We start from the raw sequence: 19,843 nt of genomic DNA, 5'->3' as shown, positions 1-19,843 counted from the left end.
CCAAAGTTATTTCGGGGACGGTTCTCTTGTAAGCTTTTGGTTTTAACCTGTCATCCTGTTTTCTTTTCGTGTGACTTGTTCATTCTGTTATGTTATGTTTGTTGCAACATGACTGAAAAGAAAAAATAAACGTGAAAATGCAAATAAAAGTATGTTGATGTTAATGACAATAAAGACAATTCAATTACAAAATATTGTGATGATTGAATAATAAATAAATAAACAAATAAAAATGCTAAATCTGGGAAACTCATACAATTATGACTATATATGCGGTAACACGTTTCAATATTACAAAAATATTCCTGCATTGCAGCCGTTTCAAGATTCCCTTTTTGAACTGAAAACATCCCCAAAAAAAATGGGCAACAGTCAACTTTTCAGGAAAAAAGGGTTTTTAACTCAGGCACTCATAAGATTCCGGTGCAAATGACTGCGATGATGATTCACAGTAAAGTAAAAGTACAAATTTTTCAACAGACGCTCCCTCGACGGCGTGCATGTAATGTAATATTGTTCTCTTAATGACCCGAAAGAGTCGGGTTAAGATGAAATGTACCTGGTTTCACCCCCACAACCGCGCATCTCTTTTCTTCCTGATTGTGAAACCACATCCCGGGCCTTGTAAATAATTCAAGTTTCAATATGATGTATTTAATTTTACTCAGTAAGGGATATGAAAATGTAATAACATTTGCATAATTGAGCATTAATTATACATTCAATGGTTTTTAATGAGTTAAGCAGACTTTTTGGAAGCAGAACATCTTGTCTTCATTGGAAGGTGAGGTCGTGCTCATAGATCAGCTAAAATTGGAGAATGGCTCCATATATATAGAAACTGTCATTGTAATGAAGGCTAAAGCATCCATGGGAATCATAGTCAGCATCTAGAGCTTACTGCTGATGAAATCATAGATTTTCATTAGCCTTAATATGTTTTTTTAAAGGGGACAGATTATGGGAAAGTGAATTTTTAATCGGTTGCGTGTAAATATTTCGATTACGTACTCTGGGCATGCGACAAATATTGATTTTATTTCAATTGACTTGAATGTCTCAACACGAATAATATAATAAAGGAAGAATTATTTGACCTCCTCGGCCCTCCTGGACTAGGCCAGTCCACTAGCACAACCTTGTAAATATTTGCCTTGTTCCTAAAATTTCAATATTTTTTTAACTTATCTTTCAGTTTTTATTAATTTACTTCATTTATCCCGGATCTCATGGTAAAACATGTTAACTTTATTTTTATTAATGACTCAAAAGACAATCTGTCGAGAACCAGAACAAGATCAGGACCCAAACGCATGACGTATCTCACACAAGTCTTTTATTTTACGGAAAATGGGGAGTCATGCACGTTAGGCAGCGGTTTGGCGTGGAAAGCCAGAAAGCCAGAGACCGGCGAGAACCATACCAATTGCCAGAGTAGATATCGGACAGATGGGGTCGATACCGGACAGGACGGGACAGACAGGATTGATGATGAAACAGCATATCGAAATCAAACAGGACAAACTAGATGGGAACGAAAGCTGGAGAGAATAATAAACAGGACAAAAATAGGCGGGGATGAAACTTGAAACCGATGTAAAACAGGAAAAAATAGACGGGAACAATACCGGACAGGAATTACCGACAGGAAAACAGGACCGAGTCAGAACCCACCTCTTGCGGGGCAGAGGTTCGTTGACGGACTGACAAAAGGAGAGTGAAAGGACTGGGTTTAAATAGCAGGGAAGCCAATCTGTCAAAGAGCCGCAGCTGGCGCCACACGGGCGAGGCTAATTGGGCGCCATGGCAACCCTGACACAATCCTAATTCCAATAATTCCGTATTCTTGCCCCAATATCTGATTATTTTAGAATATTGTTTTCTATCATTCTAAAACCTTATAGAAAATATATACTGAAAAAAGTCAAACAAACGTGGATGTTCATGGATGGAGAAACGTATACAATAGCATTATTATTGAATTTCCATACTCTTATTTCGTAAATATGTTGCTGCTAATGCCTTTGCTCTATTTTCCATTGCACTATTGTTCAAATGCATTTACAAATTTTTATAAAAACTTGCTTCGAATGTTATTTAGTGTCAAGAGATGTTGGACAGACCCAAATGCACAAGTAAAACAGGGATGTACAAACCCCAACAGGGGGAGTTTTTTCAATAAACAAAAAGGACTTAACTAATTATAAGCGAGAGTGGAACCAGGCCTGCTAAGGAGGGAAAACTTGAAAGACGGACTGGGGTTGGAGTGGATGATCTTGGATCGAGGAGGGTACTGAAAAAGGAAGTTTTGGGATAAGAAGCCTGTCGTCTTGGCGAGTGAATGCCTGGAGCGGGAATCAAAACGACTCAACAATGTAAGGTGTGAGCCTGGAGTGTTCATGGTGGAGGTTGGCTAATTTTCTGATTGGAAGCACCTGTGCAGAGAAATTACGAGGGGGACTAGAAAATGGGGTAATGCTGCCATCTTTTGGATAAGGAGAGGTACTGCAAACACCGAACCATGACACTTAGACACACTTTTGTCAGATTGTGGCCTTTGTCTATATCAAAATTCTGCCTGGAATATTCTGCAATTGAAATTTTCGAGAAAGAGTTTATCTCCTCGGACTTTGATTTCAACCAACATTCTCATCACATGAAATTCTAACAACACCACTGTCCTTAAACACTAAGTGATGTGAATATTTCTTTTCACTTCTCCTACTTTGGAAAAATGTTGCAGCAATTGTCAGTGCACTATTTGCATTGCATTTACAACCTAGGCCAGTATATATATGTAAATATTTGCTTATTTATCCTAACATTCTTCTCTTGATCTAATCTTTTTTTTAAACAATGCTCATTAAGTTGTTATCAATGACAACAAAGACAATGCTAATTCTTAATATTCTATATTCGTACCCCAATATCTGAAGTGTATTGTTTTACATTATTCTAATTGCAGACAGAAAAAAAAGTACAGTAGACTTACTAAAAGAAGACAAACGTAGATTTTCCTAGTCTACTTCCAAAGTCAGTAAAAAAGAATCATAGAGTTAGAAGATATGAATTTTATTCTTTTGTTGACACAATTTTAAAATGACAAAGAGAAAATCCCATTTGTTGCTACAATTGTTATATAGCTGCACATTTTATGTTGAAAGGGACAGTGCGTAATATTTAGTACCTCCTCGTGGTTAAAAAAAAAAACAGACTGTAAAAAAAAAACATCGATTTGAATACTAGGCAAAAATAAATGCTCAAACCTTGTGTTTCTCAGCGACAGCCCAGAAACTTGATTGATCTAGAGAAGATCTGTGTGGAGGAGTTGGCTAAGATCCCTCCTGCAGTGTGTGCAAACCTGGTGGAAAAATTACAGGAAATGTTTGACCTGTGTAATAGCAAATAAAGGCTACTGTACCAAATATTAACATTTCTTTGCTCAGGTGTTAACATAATTATTTGCAGCTAGATCACTCAAAAATGTTAAAAAAAAACATGCTTTGTGATTTCTGGATTTTTCTTTTTAGTTTATCTCTCTTGTAGTGGACATGCACTCACAATAAAAATTTCAGACCACTCCATGATTTATGAGTGGGAGAAATAGCAAAATAGCAGGGTGTTGAAATACTTACTGTATATATTGTTGGAGCATTCTTAAAGCCCTAGGAAGAGAAGCTAACCAAACATTTGTCAAAAGATACATAGCTGCATATAATAAGAAAAAGCAGGGTTCCAAGGCTAACTCTTTGCCACTGTGCCTACAGCACTGTTGGCGATGAGTTGCGCCTTGCGATGCCAGCCCCAACTAATAAGTGAGCTGGATATGCGTCTTTGTGTACAAACCAAATAAAAGGTTGAACATGCAGAAGAGAAAGCAAGGTCTTGAAGTATGTCGTTTTGTGCACTCCAGAAAAAAATGCACGCTACTCAACTTGGCCTCTCTAGGGGCTTGAATAGGTGGCTTGAAGGCACGTTAAACATATATGATTTTTTTTCGTCAAATATGCCATGTCTATAAATCACAGGTTCAAATGTCTACGCAAAGGAGAGGCTCTAAAAACAGGGGTGGGAAACCAGGGCCAAGCCTTCATGGGGCCCTATGCAAAGTTAGATTTGGGCCCTCCTATTACTTGAAAATTTGCATACAAACTAACTCCTTCCGTGTTCTACTTCAAAGATGAGCAACTATTTTGAGTCAGGGGCCGCAATTGGTTCAAAAATTTGACCAAGGGGGCAATCATGGAGACGGATCCGATTTTTTTTATTCATGAATTGATATACAGTACATATGCAGACATCTAGATTTCTCTGGGAAAGGATTGGTCTTATCAAATTAAATTTGAAACAGTCGCAATGAAAGCAAAAAATAGAGTAGAGCCCTGTTTTAAGCACTTCATTTGACATTTAGGTATTAGTGTAGTTTTTTAAATTAGTTTCTTAGTATTTCTGGAGTCTGTTTTTGTGTCACAGTTATGTAGCTTTTTTTGTAGTATTAGTGTCGTTTTTTGGTAGTATTTTTATAGTCGTATTTTCTCAGTATTATGGTAGCATTTTTGTTGTATTTCAATTGTAAAACTTTTGTTTTGTATCTGCAGTATTTTTGGTAGTACAGTGGTTTTATGATTTTAGTACTCTTGGAGTACTACTGTAATAATACTTTTTAGTATTTTTGTTGTATTGTTGTTCTAGTTTGCTGTATTTCCATATTCGATTTTTGTTGTTGTATATCCTTTGCATTTCTGTAGTATTTTTGTTATTTTAGTTTTATTAATGTAGTTTGTTTTTGTATTTTTGGCATATTTCCGTAACATAGTTTTTGTAGCATTGTTGTGGTTGTATTTTTGCAGTATTTCTGTTGCATAACTTTTCTAGTAGTGTTTTGTAATATAATATTATGTATCTGTATTTTTCTAGTATTTTTGTGGAGGTATTTATAAAGTATTTCCAAATTAGTTTTGTTCTAGTCCCTCTTCAGTATTCTTGTACTATTATTTTAGTAGTATTGTTGTACTTTTTTTAGTCTTTCTGTAGTCGTATATTTCTAATGTAGTATTATTGTAGCTGTATTTTTGTAGTATTTTTTTATTCATGAAGTGTTTACATTAGAGTATTTTTACAGTATTTCTTTGATATTTTTGTAGTACTTCAATAGTAGCATTTTCGCATTATTTATTTTAGAATATTTTAATAATACTGTAGCAGTTTTATAGCATTATTGTGGTTGTATTTTTGTTTTAATATTTCTGTATCAGTAGTTTTGTATAATAGTATTAATGAAGTAGTATTGTGGTAGTATGTCTATACTATTTTTTTTATTTTAGAATCAAAACAAAATAATATATTAGGTCCATGTTTTCAAACACTAAATTTGATATTTAGATTTGTAATTTTGTAGGTCTTTGTGGTATTTCTGTAGAAGTATTTCTGTTGTATACACACAAAGGGGACAAAGTTATCACCTATTTTTTTAGTAATATTTTATTTTCTGTCATATATTTTCTATCATATATGTTGTCATTATATTCTGACCATTTTCATTTGGCGGGCCGGATGAAAAAGCCTGATAGACCGCATGTGGCCCACGGGCAGTAGATTCCCCAGCCTTGATCTAAAAAATAAAAAAAAGAAATAAAAAATCCACAGGGGTTTGGCAACACCACCAAGGTGAAGCATAGGCCATGATAAGACGTATGAAGCAATATGTCCTCAAGCACAATAGTTAAATTATTCAGCAACACATTAGCTACATTTCCCTGGAACTGCATTGTAAAACACAGTTGGCAGCACAAGAATCACAATTATAACGATATAGTTGCCTCCTCTCCGTTTTTATTTCTCTTTGTTTTCCATCAGGATTTCCTCCTGGCAGATTTTATTCCGTGTTTTTCCTGAAAGACATGCAAAAGCTTTGGACGTGTGTGATTTATTTCAGTCACGCGAGCCCTATTCACGCTTTTTTTATACATCACGGAAATAACTCGAGGTGCATATATTTGATAAGTCACACATGGGTTTCACGTCTCGTGTGAGATAGTTGGGTGATTCATTGTAAGCACAGGTCTCCATATTATGTACTAGCGTTTCTAGTACTTGAATATGGCCATGGTTTTCAACTGGTCTGACCTGGGGACCCAAAATTCCAAGTCAAGTCTTGTTTATTTGTATAGCCCTAGATCACAAAAAGTCACAAAGGACTGTACAGACTACAGACTATTATTACCGTATTTTCCGCACTATAAGGCGCACCTAAAAACCTTCATTTTTTTCAAAAGCTGACCATGCGCCTTATAATACAGTGCACCTTATATATATGGATCAATATTAAGTCGCAAAGTCTTGCAACTAAGGCAAGCAGCCGCCGACTAGATTTTCCCCCGAAGGCGAAGTCGTCCGCGTTGTATGCTGGGATTTATATACAGGCGTTTCATTTCCTAACCAATGTGTCAATCATCATTTGAATCAGTCACTATTGGCTAAAGTTATTCGGAGGTAAAGGAGGCGGATCCTTTTCATCATTTACAGGCTCGCATAGGCTAAAGGGGCGAAACAAAGCCTCCAATTGGCCGAAAAAGATGAGTGTGAATCACACGTTGGGTTGCACTACGGCATAGAGAAATTTTTTTTTACTATTCTGTATTTGTAAATATTTTACTCTCCTTGATTTACGGTTGTAAGAAGACCATGGTTACGTATCATTATTGAACGTGATGGCTGCAAGAGAATTTAGGTGAGATATGCGGCTTTACATTTTCCCGGTATTTTGTTTTAGAACGATCTTGATGTTTCTGTGATGAGTCTATTTTTAAACTAAATTCAATTCAAATTGTTTATTGTCATATGCACAGTAAATAACCCTGTTTTCCTGCACAATAAAATTCTTACTTTGCTGTCCACACAGTTGCCAGCAAAAAATAAAACGGAAACTAAGAAATGTTTGGCATTTTCTTGAATCCCAATACTTTAACCTTCCGAATGATATTTGGAACGATGCATTTGAGTGATTGGTGACATCGTACAGACACCGTTTCCGTACATGTCTGAGACACGTATTTGCTTCTTTGCAAGCTTTTGGAATGTAAAGGGGGTAATAAGTCTGACTGAACTATCTGACTGTTTTGTCGACGTTCCCATTGTAGCGCCTTATAATCCGGTGCGCCTTATGTAAGGAAAATATAGGACCAAAAACAATTTTTGGGAGGTGCGCCCTATAGCCCGGTGCGCCTAATAGTGCGGAAAATACGGTACACCATCCTAAGGTCTGCATTTATATAGAGCTTTTCAAGTCAATGAAGACCTCCCAAAGCGCTTTTACTATGTGCTTCCCTTTTATACACTAACCAACCAATAACATTGTCAGCCATGCATGGCAACTACCTGCTATCCGGGGCATTAGGGATTCAGTGTCTTACACTTGGACATATAAATCGGAAGAGCCGGGAATCGAACCTGTAACCTCTTGATCCCAAGACGAGCGTTCTACCTCCTGAGCTAATGCCGCTAATGCAGCAGCCAAAACCTACTCAAAATCCTCAGCATGAGGAAATGAATAAACCTAGAGAAGTGGCCACACATGAGGTAATCCCCCTTGCAGGGTAACCAGGCTGCAATGAACGTTGCAAGGGCATCAACAAATAATACACAGAAAATATTAGTCATTGGTAGGCTAAAGGATGTAAGTAGGTTTTAAGCCTAGATTTAAAAAGTTCCATTGAGGCTGCAGGTCCATTCTCAGAGGCCAAAGCATCCCACAGCACCAGGGCCCGAATGGAGAACGCTTTCTTGAACCAGACGATTTCTTTTTGGTTCTTGGGATCACTAGTAGACCAGGATTTTCCAAGCAAAGGCTCCTAGCAGGAACATAGGGTGACATTAAATTCAGCTGAGTTGACCCACCCTAATGACAATCTGCGACATTTTTTTATCCTAGACTATTAAATTAAAGAGAAACATAAGAAAGAGAGAGAGGGAGAAAGAGAGAAAGAAGAAGAGAGACAAAGACAGAGACTGAGAGAGAGGGAGAAAAAGACAGAACAACAGAGAGAAAAAACTAAAGAAAAGGAGTAAGAAAGAGGAAGAGGAGGACAGGGATGGGGGAAAAAGAGAAAAGAGAAAGAAAGCGAGTCAGAGAAAGAGAGGGGGGAAAGGAATCGACAGTGAGAAATTGAGAAAGCGAGAATGAAAGAGAGGGATAAAGAAAGAGGGAGGAAAAAGGGAGAAAAGAGAAAACGAGATAGAGAGAGACAGTAAGCAAGAGCAAGAGAAAAAGTGTTAAAAGAGAGGGAGATCAGAGGAAAGAGAACCAGAGAGACAGAAAAAGAGAAAAAAAGAGGGTAAAAGAATCACAGGGGGAAATAAAGAGGGAAAGAAAGAGGGGAGAGAGAGAGAAAAGAGAACAACAGAGATAGAAAGACAGGGGGAAAGAAGACACAAAGAGACAGAGAGAGAAAGAAAAAGGACGAGAAAAAGAAAGAATAAGAGTGAGAGAGAGAAAGAGAGAGAGAGAGACGGGAAAGAGAGGGGGAAAGAAAGAGGGAAAAACAGAAAGAGCGAAAAAGCGAAAAAAATGAAGAGAGACAGAGAAAGAAAAACAGAATGACAGACAGAAAGTTCAAAAAGATAAAGAGAGAAAAACAGAGCCAGAAAGACTAAAGCAAACAAAGAGAAAAATAAAGTGAAAGTGAGTGAGAAAGAGAGAAAGACAGAGAAAGATAAAAGAAAGAGAGAGAAAGACAAAAGAAAGAGAGAGACAAAGAGAGAGAAAGAGATAAAGCAGGCGAGAGAAAGTGAAAGAAAAACAGATACAATTGCTTTGGGGTGTAGCGTGTGGTATTCTTGTGACATTAAGTTGACATATTTCAAACTGCAGCTCCTTTTCCTCTTGTGCTTCTCTCTTGTCGGGCCGCATGTTCGACACCCCTGGTTTTAAGCAACAAAAGAAATCTGAGGAGCTGAGCAGAAAAAGCCGCTTCACTGAAGAGCCCCATCACTGTTTTGAATAAACAGAATGAGAGAATGAAAATTTCTTACTCAAAGGACACAAAATGGCACTACCTGATTTACCATCAAAGCATTGGGGTTTTTTTCATTTCCTTTCAATTATTGAAATTAAACCATGATGTCTTTATATTGTTCCTTTCAAAAGAAAAATTGCCCTTTTTTTCCCTCATTTATTGGGGTCATCACCTCCCGCTATTGTGTGCTTACCTTCCTTCATATTAAGCATATATTGATGAGGTTGGTCGGGCTTTTCTCTGCCACAATCAAATCCCACGTATTATACCGAGCAAGTCAAAAGCAATTATAAGCACATAAATGCTTTCAAACCACTGTGATGATTATAACATTTTCTACTCTGGCTTGATTGCATTCACATATATGTTTTTCTCTATTGATTGTTCTTATTTTAATTGTAAATGTGCACTTTAAGCTACCTTTCTTCTCTTTATTGTCATTTTTTATGGTGTAATTTGACAGCACTTATCTGGATGATAAATGCGTGTCAACAGGGGAATCACACACAAATCTGATAAAAAGAAATATGCGCTAGCTTCCAGAGAAAAATGAGGAGGGAATGCCCCCTAATATGTTGGTCAATAAAAGGAACCCCTATGGAAATGTTGATAATATAATGATGATAATAATAATATTCATTTTTAACACATTTAGTGCCAGTGGCAGATTTAAATTTGAATACCAGTGTCTTTATTGTCATTGATGTGAAACATGGTATGCAACAAAATAAAACGTGGTACTCCAGGGTAAAATGTGTAATAAAGGCTTTAAAGGGAGTTAAAGATAAGAGACAATCCGGATAAATATGTACGACAATGTATTGCTGAGAAGACTGGCCCAAGTTATAATAATAATGCAATGAAGAATGTGCATTGTAACCAGAGTACAATGAAAATAAGAGCAATAACATTTACCAGAAGTAATTTTTAAAAATATAAACAACCAGGTCTATATATATATATATATCATCTCATCTCATCTCATCTCATCAGCTACACCGCTTATCCTGAGTAGGGTCGCGGGGGTGCTGGAGCCCATCCCAGCAATCATCGGGCAGTGGGCAGGGGACACCCTGAACTGGTTGCCAGCCAATCGCAGGGCACTATATATATATATATATATATATATATATATATATATATATATATATATATATATATATGGGCTACATCGGCTCGCTACAGTTTTTTACACTTCGGTCATAAAACCCAGTCTTCGACTCAGTTTTGACGACGCACATAGTTAACTCAAAACTGCAGATTAATATACGATCGCAGTTTTTTTGCTGGATATGCGATCATCCAGAAATCAAGCGCTCGGTGCTACGACCACTCGGGAGTGTTTACTTAGCATCGGACTGCTACGTCAACAAGACCCAGCGGCCTACAATCAGCAGCGAAGCAGAGTGGCAAGAGAGCGGTGTGACCGGAGGAGGAAGCGAGGTTGTCGGGCCGGGCTCACCGCTAGGCTAAAGGCTAAACCCTTCAAAACGCCTCTCCCATCCATTTTCCTCTCCAACGTTCGCTCTCTGGACAATAAACTGGACCATTTACAACTGGAACTAACATCGAACCGCGAGATGACGAGCTGCTGCGCTATATTTCTGACGAAGACATGGTTAAACTTATCTATCCCGGCTGACGCTCAAGGAAACTGTGCGGGTCAGATGTATCGACATTTCGTTCTGTATACACGTGTACACGAATGACAGTAAAGTATATCTGAATCTGAAAAAAAATCTGAATATATATATATATATATATATATATATATATATATATATATATATATATATATATATATATATAGAGAGAGAGAGAGAGAGAGAGAGAGAGAGAGACAGAGAGAGACAGAGACAGAGACAGAGACAGAGACAGAGAGAGAGAGAGAGAGAGAGAGAGAGACAGAGAGAGAGAGAGAGAGAGAGAGAGAGAGAGCGAGAGCGAGAGAGAGCGAGAGCGAGGGAGAGAGAGAGTAACACCTGTAGACTGGCCTAGGTTATAAGTGCATTGTTTCTTGTGTAAATATTGTGTAAATTATTACCTTGATCTTCTTTGTTCCTTTATATTGTGTAAATTATAACCTTATCTTCTTTGTTCCTTTATTTTCTTTGTTTTCTTTTATACTCACTGTTGAATGTGAAACTGGAGTCCAATTTCGTTGTCACGATATGTTCAACCCATTTTGTAACAATGACAATAAAGGTACATTTTACTCTATTCTATTCTATTCTATTCTATTCTTTTCAATTCTATTCTATTCATCATAAAATATTGCAACGGCATAGGAGGCAACTCTTTTTTTCATTTATTTTCAAGAAATAAAATATGAATACTTTTTTACATATGGTTTCTAAAGACAGTAGTCTTCCTCCATTGTCTTTCACATGTGAGTTAAATTTTGAGTGATGAAAATGTTGTTAGAATCAGTCTGGAGATGACGTTTTTCTCAATAGTTTTAATTGCAGAATATTCTGAACACAATTGTAAGAGAGAAAAGGTCTGACCATAGTGTGTTGAAGTATAATTCAAGCAAGCCTTTCATACTTCTATTGAGGTAAGTTGCACAGGACAGAATCAATTTGCTACAGTTTTGTGTTTTTCCATTGTTGCTTAAAATCCTGTTATTCAGAGCCCCAGCACCACCGTGGTCTTGCAGTCTGTTGAATTTCCCCTTTGAACATTCTGTTATAAGATCCTTTGCACAGTTGATAGTTGTGGAAATGCTGTCGGCATTGCATCCTGTCGCAGTTTGCACGACTAGTAGAACATCCTGTTTGTTGAGGTGCCTTGCAGTTTTCACAAAAATATCCGTAAACAAGTACTAACAGGCACAAAGAGTTTCTCTCCCAGGGATATCACCACCCTCTACAAGAGCATGCCTATGTAAAATGAGTACCGTATCATACCGTATGCAAACTAATTAAACCGAGACCACCAATTGAAACTATCATATGAGCTAAGGTTACATCAAATAAATATGTACTGTATCTAATTTTTCATAAAACATAAACTAACATTAACACTATTACATAATTGTTTTTATATGTTATATCTTGGGCCAGACTCCAGTTTAAGCACTACGTATATTTTTGCCTATTTATTCTGACAGCCTTTTGTCTTTTTCCCCCCCTGAAGGATTTTATACATTTGACTATAAAGGATTTTGTACGATCAAATACAAATTAGATTTAAATGCAAAAGATATGTACTGGTTGAGCTGTGGGGCAAGGTCAATGCAACCTAGTAAAGAATGATGTTTACTGGAACAGTGGGGAACTGGGACAAAGATGATCAGCACTTCTCGACGCAGACAGCCCTGGTGACGTAGAAACGCTCAGGGATGTTTTGACCATTTCAGACATCGAGGCGGGGGGGGTTTCCTGGCACGCCCGTAGGAGGAGCCGGCACACCAGCTTGTGGAAAAAACGTGGGCAGAGGAAGAAAGAAAGAAAGAAGATCGGGGGAAGATCGAGATATAAGGCTTGACAGAGACTCAAGCGACACTGATTCGGCTAATTCGATGGAGTTCACTTAGTTAAATTATTTAAGAAATTAAATCTGGCCCCGTGTGGAAATACCGGTCTCTTGTCCATATTTTCCCATCAAGAAACGAGCGTGCATTGTTGGGTGAATGCAGGTTGTGTTTGGTTAATGGAGTCAGATAACTAATTCTAACAATTTGGTAAACAGTACATTTTATTATTTAATTCCTAACACCCTTTAAGTCTTTATTACAAGTTTACCCTGGGGTTCCGTGTCTAATCTCTTTCTATACTGTGTTTTACCACATTAATATTATATTATATGCTATTTTATTCTTTCCTGTCTTATTCTCTTCTATTATTTACCTAATTAATTCATTCATTCATGAATGGTTAGCAAATGTCATTGTAATTATGCTTTTCCAATTTTATTAGCCGTATTTTCTGGACAATAAGGCACACTGGATTGTTATAAGGTGACATTTTTAATTCATTGCAAAATTTGACCTTTTGGGTGCGCCTTGTAGTCCAGAAAATACAGTACTTACTATGTTATTTCTCTGTTGTTCTGATGAACTTTTTTCTTTTTAATATTTGCCTTGTTATTCCTGATATACATTTCATCTTATCTTTTTATTTTGTTTTTATTACATGTTATCAGCGACAACAAGGACAATTCTATTCTACTCTTGTTTAAGTAGGTGATGGCCCTGAAGAAGAAATTGTCTCTGAGCCTTACAAAACCTTTTTTAAAAGGACCTGAAGCATTAATGTTGTTGGCTCTGCTGCTTCATCATGAGTCCCCCTGACTCGACAGAGAGCGGCTGATGATTATCTGGGTTGTGTTGATGACACTCTGTAAGTTAGTAGACAGCGAATGAGGTGTAGTAAAATAAATTGACTAAATACCGACTAATATCCTCTCAAATAATACGAATCTGTTCATTTATTCCTCGATGCACCCTTATACCTAATATCCAGCAAAACGTCCTTTTAACTCATGTTTCATTTCCAGTGTTTCCTGACGGCCAACGTAATTATGTACGTTGTAAGCGTAATGAAAGAGCACAGGCGAGTTACTCCTCACTGTGATTGAGCGTAAAGTACTTAAAGGCCACAGGCGAGCAGGTAAGACGTGACCTTTGGGAAGATTTACACATCCAATCAGTTGTTAATCAGAGTCATCAATCAGAGTGACTGTCCTTCTTCATCAGATTCATCCAAGTTTGTACACAGACAAGGCGCTTTTTATACGTGATATTCTAGTCGAAATTTTTCATTTCTAGTGATTCAAAACTCCCTAGGAACTTTCGGAACTGTAATTTTGTATTGATTATTTTATTGATTCTTATTTATTTGTAGTTTACGTGGAGTATAGTCATATACAGATCTTTCTCGGAATTCTTGAATATTGTGATAAAGTTCTTTATATTCTGTAGTGCGATTGAAAAAAAACAAAAATGTCATACACTAGATTAAATGCCAATCACCTAAAACATTGCATCTTCTTATTGTTTTGACATTGCTGATTATGGTGAAAACATAAATATCCCATTTTGCATTCAACATAAATATCCCATCGGGAGTGCCAGAGCACATTTTTGTTGGACATTGCGGCTCTTTTTGGTAGTTAATTGTGCCTCAAATGAACTGCTATTCTGCGGCCAGAATCTGTTATCCCCGATCCCATATTGCTGCAAGTAAGAACGAACAAAAGGCACTTCTCTTGTGAGGTGTGCCATTCTGGGCCACCTAACATTGAATGCACCGTTGTGACCGCGATCCATTACTTTGGATCGACTATTGCTGAGAACAGGGGCAGTCAGTGAGCTAATTTTTGGGTCGGAGCCACTGAAGAATGCAATTGTGACCCACATAAAATGAACTGCACTGTGTTGGGTACGATCTATTATCCCCAGTTGACTAGTAAAAAAAGTAAGGGCAGAGAGCAAATTTTCGTCATGAAAGAAGACTTTTTTTCATTCTTTCCTCTTTGTCATGATTACTCATTGCAGTCACCTGTGCCCGCTCGTTTGGCGCCAGCTGCTGCTAGGTGCCTGATTGAATCCCCTTCTATTTATACCCAGTACTCCAGTCAATCCTTGTCAGTCCGTCAGTGAACCTCTGCATACGCAAGGCATTTTGACCTTGGCTCCCGTCGGTCTCGTCTTCATCCGTATCTACTCGTCTATTCCTGATTTCCTGTTTGTCTCCGGCTATAGACCCATTTTGTACATTTGACCACGCTCTGATCTCCCGCTCCGGGTAATGACCCGTTTTTGACCACCGACCACGCTCTGATCTCCCATTTCGGCTAACGACCCGTTTTTGACCACCGACCACGCTCTGATCTCCCACTCTGGCTATCGACCCACTTTGCCCACTTGACCATGCCCCGGGATACCCACTTTCGCATTCCGATCACACTCCGATCTCGTGAGCTGCTTGCTTCCCCCATCCAGCGAGCACCTCAATATCACCCAAAAACTTTTGAGTGAAACGTTACGCATTTGAGTCTACCATTTGTCCTGGTTCTGACACTCTTACAATGATCAACACCCATGTGGCCGTCATGCATTATCCCTGGTGGACCTTTGCTGCATCCGCTGCCCACAAAGTGCAGGTTTAAAATGGGAGCCGGCTACTTTCCAGAATTTAGATGTCAAGGGGGGGCTCTGGCTCCCATTAACAGTAATTAACGAGGGATTACAGTATCAGAATTTAATGAACAAGTATGCTAGTAGGCTATAAGCCATAAATTACACAATTTTGTTCAGTCAATTGCGTTAAAGAAAATAGAGAACTTTATTGCAATCCCTTGCTGTATCGCAGTTTACTTTTCGTGGTTTCGCTACTTCGATACATTATGCACGGTGGTCCGCATTCTGATTGGCTTAACAATGTTAGTGGGGACTGGACCAGGTATTCGGATGAATAATAGAGCTGGAGAAAAGCAGTTCAGTAGAGGACATTTAATACAGAGAACAATATAAATAAAAGTAAAACAGAATGCACTCCGGACCAATTGATCAAGAGGCCAGAAATGGTCTCCCCCAAAAAGGCATCGACTAATGGTTGACCACAGTTTTTATAAGAGGTGTGAATTTGCAAAAATGGAACATGGAGCGATAACAGGCACGTCTGGAAACTTATTGCAAGGCAAAAAGAAGAAGTCCATTTACAAGAGATTTGCACACAACTGAATCTTTTAAGTTATATAATAAAACCCGTACTGAAAAAGTACACTGATATGAGAAAATACATTGAGAAAGAAAATACTTTATCAAAATATGTGGAATCATATGATGAGCATTTATAAAAACCAAATGAATAATGTGTTTATCAAAGTATTATGAATCGATAATAAAACGAATATAACTGGAAAAACTCATGCGATAGTGACATCATACTCAGTGACCTATTTCAATAATCCAACAGTCACCCGCCCCTTTTTTGCTTGTGTCTGCCTGTGCGTCACAAAAGTTGTGGTCTAAGGTGTACACATACGTAAAAACGCCTGATGAACCTACAGTACGTATGCGCAACTCTTTTTCAATTTTAAATTTCTCTAAAAGCCCCCATGTCATTAATTAATCAAGTAAAGGTTTCTACTTTGGGTTTTGACTATCGAAGGATAATTTCGGAACACAAAATAACGAGAGATTACTGTATTCCAATTCTACGAGATATTCCAGTATTGTTCGCACCGAACACCTTAACCTGGAAATTGTGGGTCATTGCTGCCAATGTCGGCGATGCCCCAAAGTGATGTCAATAGGAAATAATCATGAGCAGGTATGTATTGTCCCCAGCACACAGGTTATAACCCGCATATCCTATTACACTTTCATCCCTCATTTGCCACTTTGTTGAACCAAATCCATTCGCTGTGTTCTTAGTCTGGATGTCAAGAGAAGGTGAAACCTTTTCCAAATAGAAATGATAGATGCTGTGACCCAAACCCCCTTTTCTATTTGGCTAGAGGTGACCAGGAAGGCACCCCGGCCAAAAGCCTTTGATGGATTTGGCTGGCAAATAGAGTAGTGGGGGAGATAGAACGACTCTCACAATACATATCCTAATGGTGCAATGTACTCTTCATATTTTATTGAAGCCATCATTGGAGTTGAGTAAACATATTAGACTCAGTCTACATTATTAATTCCAATTTCTCTCAGTCTGATCACTGGAGGCCCGGAAAAACTGGAGGTCAAGTCAATGCTGCAATCTTTTCATTTATAGCAGTTTCAATGTGTGGCCAGAAAACCAAAGTAGGCCTTTGGTAGAAGGTTAAACTGTATTTTTTTAAATCCACACACAAAAAATGGGGGTCAAATAGGGTAGGATAGGGTTGGTTGGTTGGTATTTAACGTAATTTCTGCACCATAAGGCGGACCCAAAAACCCCAAACTTGCGAGAAATTTAAAGTGCACCCTGCAAGAAATTTAAAGTGCACCCGGTATTCCTGTCACAGACCAGAACGGACACAGGACTCAATTGCATGCGTTTCTTAGATTTTATTGAAAGAGAGTAAGGCTTGTTGGTTGCTTGATCCGAAGACTGTCGGGAAGTGGGAACGAGCAAGGCGGGAGTGACACTTCCGTGTCCGAAGAAGACAGGCGGGAATGGTAAGTCGTTTGACCAGGGCTGGAGATCAGAGGCGATGTAAAGTTCGTAATAGTGGTCGTTGGCAGGCAAAACAGGCGTAGTCAGGTTCGGAAACGGGTCGAAAAACGGAAATCAGGCAGGAAACAGGTTTTACCAGGGACGGGAATGCTCACTGAGTGAAACACAACAACTCGCAACGATCTGACAAAGTTTGAACTGAGGTCGGGGGCTTAAGAATAGTGCGGCCACCAATCATCTTGTCCGGGCTGTTGGCGCCAATCAAGCTGCCACAGGTGTTCCAAATAGGGCAATTATGACAATTCCAGTGATCCTAATAGAACATTAATACAAAAAACAAAATCAGTAATTAACAATTGCAACAAAATGCTATTACATGCAGTAATAATTTATGAATGAATCAATTCAATTTTGTTGTTAATCCAGATTACCTATTCCTAATATTCTGTGGCATAACTGTTTTGGGGGGAGTTTATAAGGAAGTTTTTTCGTCCATATTGGTCATTTATTGTGAAGAAGAAATTCCGTTTTATTCCTCTATGTTTTTGTTTAATTCTGGGTTTGATTTAAAAAAATAAAGGCTGAAAAATGATAAGCAGTTCCTTCGGAGTTTTCTGGGCATACAGACAATGGCTTCAGGAATTCACAAAGGCATAGACTAAGGCTTTCCAATATTAAACAAAAAGGGCTGTCCATAAGTGGACCGTAAATCTATGACGAGAATGAGCACTTCCTTCAAGGGATTTATTTTCAGGCATTTATGAGCTACAAACAATGAATGTAAGGTTTTACAAATGCAAAGATTAATATGTCTTACCATCATTTCTTAAAGGATGCTAACATAAGATAGAGCACTGTCCTACTGACAATAGCCCCACCACCATTATCTTGCTGAAGCCACTCATCATTTGCCTGAAGAAATCAATTGTATTTTGTTAACAGATACAAGAGCTAAAGTTTGCTTGATGTGATCTACTTTTGCACTGGCACTCTGGAATGTACTTGTTTACACACTTCATTAACAATTGTGACCCCTTGAGGTCCTCGAGATATCTTCCCCTGACTTAAATTGCTTAAATAATGAAGAAGTTTTAAATTGGGAAATTACAGGGTCCTTTTTGTACAAGAATGATGGTAAGCCACCTTACTCTTTGAATTTGTGAATTCCTACAACCATTGTTTTGTAGCTTATTTGTGCCCAGAATATTCTGTTATAAAAACTCTGGGGAAACAGCTCATTTGTCAGCTTTCATTTTGACCGACTTACGGTGTTACAATTTGGGTATAAACAAAAATGTGGAGGAATAAATGAGCTTTCATCTTCTTCTGAGTGAAATGCCCGCTGCTTATGAAATTGCCTGGACTGTGCGATAGTTAAGGTAATCCTCAACCCATCCCCCAGCGTTCTGTTCAGCCGTTCTCCGTTTCTCTCTCCTGCTCTCTGTTTCCTATATGCCAACTCTCTGTAGTGAGTCCCAAATGAATCACTAATAGGTAATTAAGTCCTTCTGCCACCAACCAGGGGCCATGTCTAACTGCAGTAGGTCTAGTGCCTTGCAGTGATGCCGGATTCGCTGTGTCCCTCATCGAGGGGGGTGCTGTTTGTTCCTTTCAACGGACATAACACCCCCAGCCCCCTCCTAAGCCCAGCAGTTGTACCGCTGTTACGACAAGATAACGGATGATAACACGGCTGATGCACCGGCCGACACCTGCTGGGAGTACCTGCTGCTTGATGGACGGATACCAGAGGCCCTGAAAGCAGCCGCATGTGCCTTTTTTTCAGCTTTTTCTTCGTACTGTTAAATTACGGGTGGTCTTAGAAACCATTCCCAAAATGCAACAATCCCTCAAACAACCCACAGACTTTTAAAAAGACAAAGTTCACAGATTAAGTCAACATGAGCTCTGCATCACATGCAAATTGTTGGATAAAATGTAAACATCACCTACGCCTTAAGACAGTACAAAAACCCATCCAATAAGTTAATGAACAGACTGGTGTTGAGGGCAGCCTTGGGATTGCCACATCCACTGAGAACAAGTCACACTTACTGCCGGCAATGTTAGCCAAGCTGCTACTCCAATTGTAAAGGGACCGTATGGTCTGCAATAGCAGCCGCCAGAACCCAAACTACTGGAGAGCCACCAGAGAACACGGTTGAATGCCTTTGCCAAGTCCAACAAACACATGTGAGCTGACTGGCCAAAAGTCCCATGAACACTAGAAAGTGTTGTACAATAATCACATATTAGCTACCTCAAGTCCTTCAAATTATTTACCTAGTAGTACACTGGGAAATGCACAGTACATACAGTAAAAACTGTTACTCTCTCGCACACTTCATTACCATGACTTGAAACTGTTGTAGTAGTCTCAGAGTAGTGCACTCTGAAAACTTATAGTACACACCTTAAAAATTGTTGCTACAAGAAAACACTTTGTTACCTTACCAGAAAAGTACTGTAGAATCGGGAGATGTTTTTACTTTAGTTTGTACCAAATATTTTCACAGTATTACAGTGTGAAACTTATAGTACAAACCGCAAAAAAATCTTATTCTATTGCACAATTTGGAACCTTGAAATAGCACAATAATAACTAGTTCTTCAGGTATTTCGGAATAGTTTGGGATTAGTTGACACTGTAAACTTTATTGTACATACCATAAAAAGTGTTACTCTCGTGAAAACTTTGATACCTTGACATTAATGTGT

The sequence above is a fragment of the Urocampus carinirostris genome, chromosome 18 (genome assembly GCF_059441175.1).
Source record: "Urocampus carinirostris isolate Australia breed hairy pipefish chromosome 18, RoL_Ucar_1.0, whole genome shotgun sequence".
Lineage (NCBI taxonomy): Eukaryota > Metazoa > Chordata > Actinopteri > Syngnathiformes > Syngnathidae > Urocampus > Urocampus carinirostris.
The sequence above is the reverse complement of the archived record's forward strand: the minus strand, read 5'-3'. Positions refer to the sequence as shown.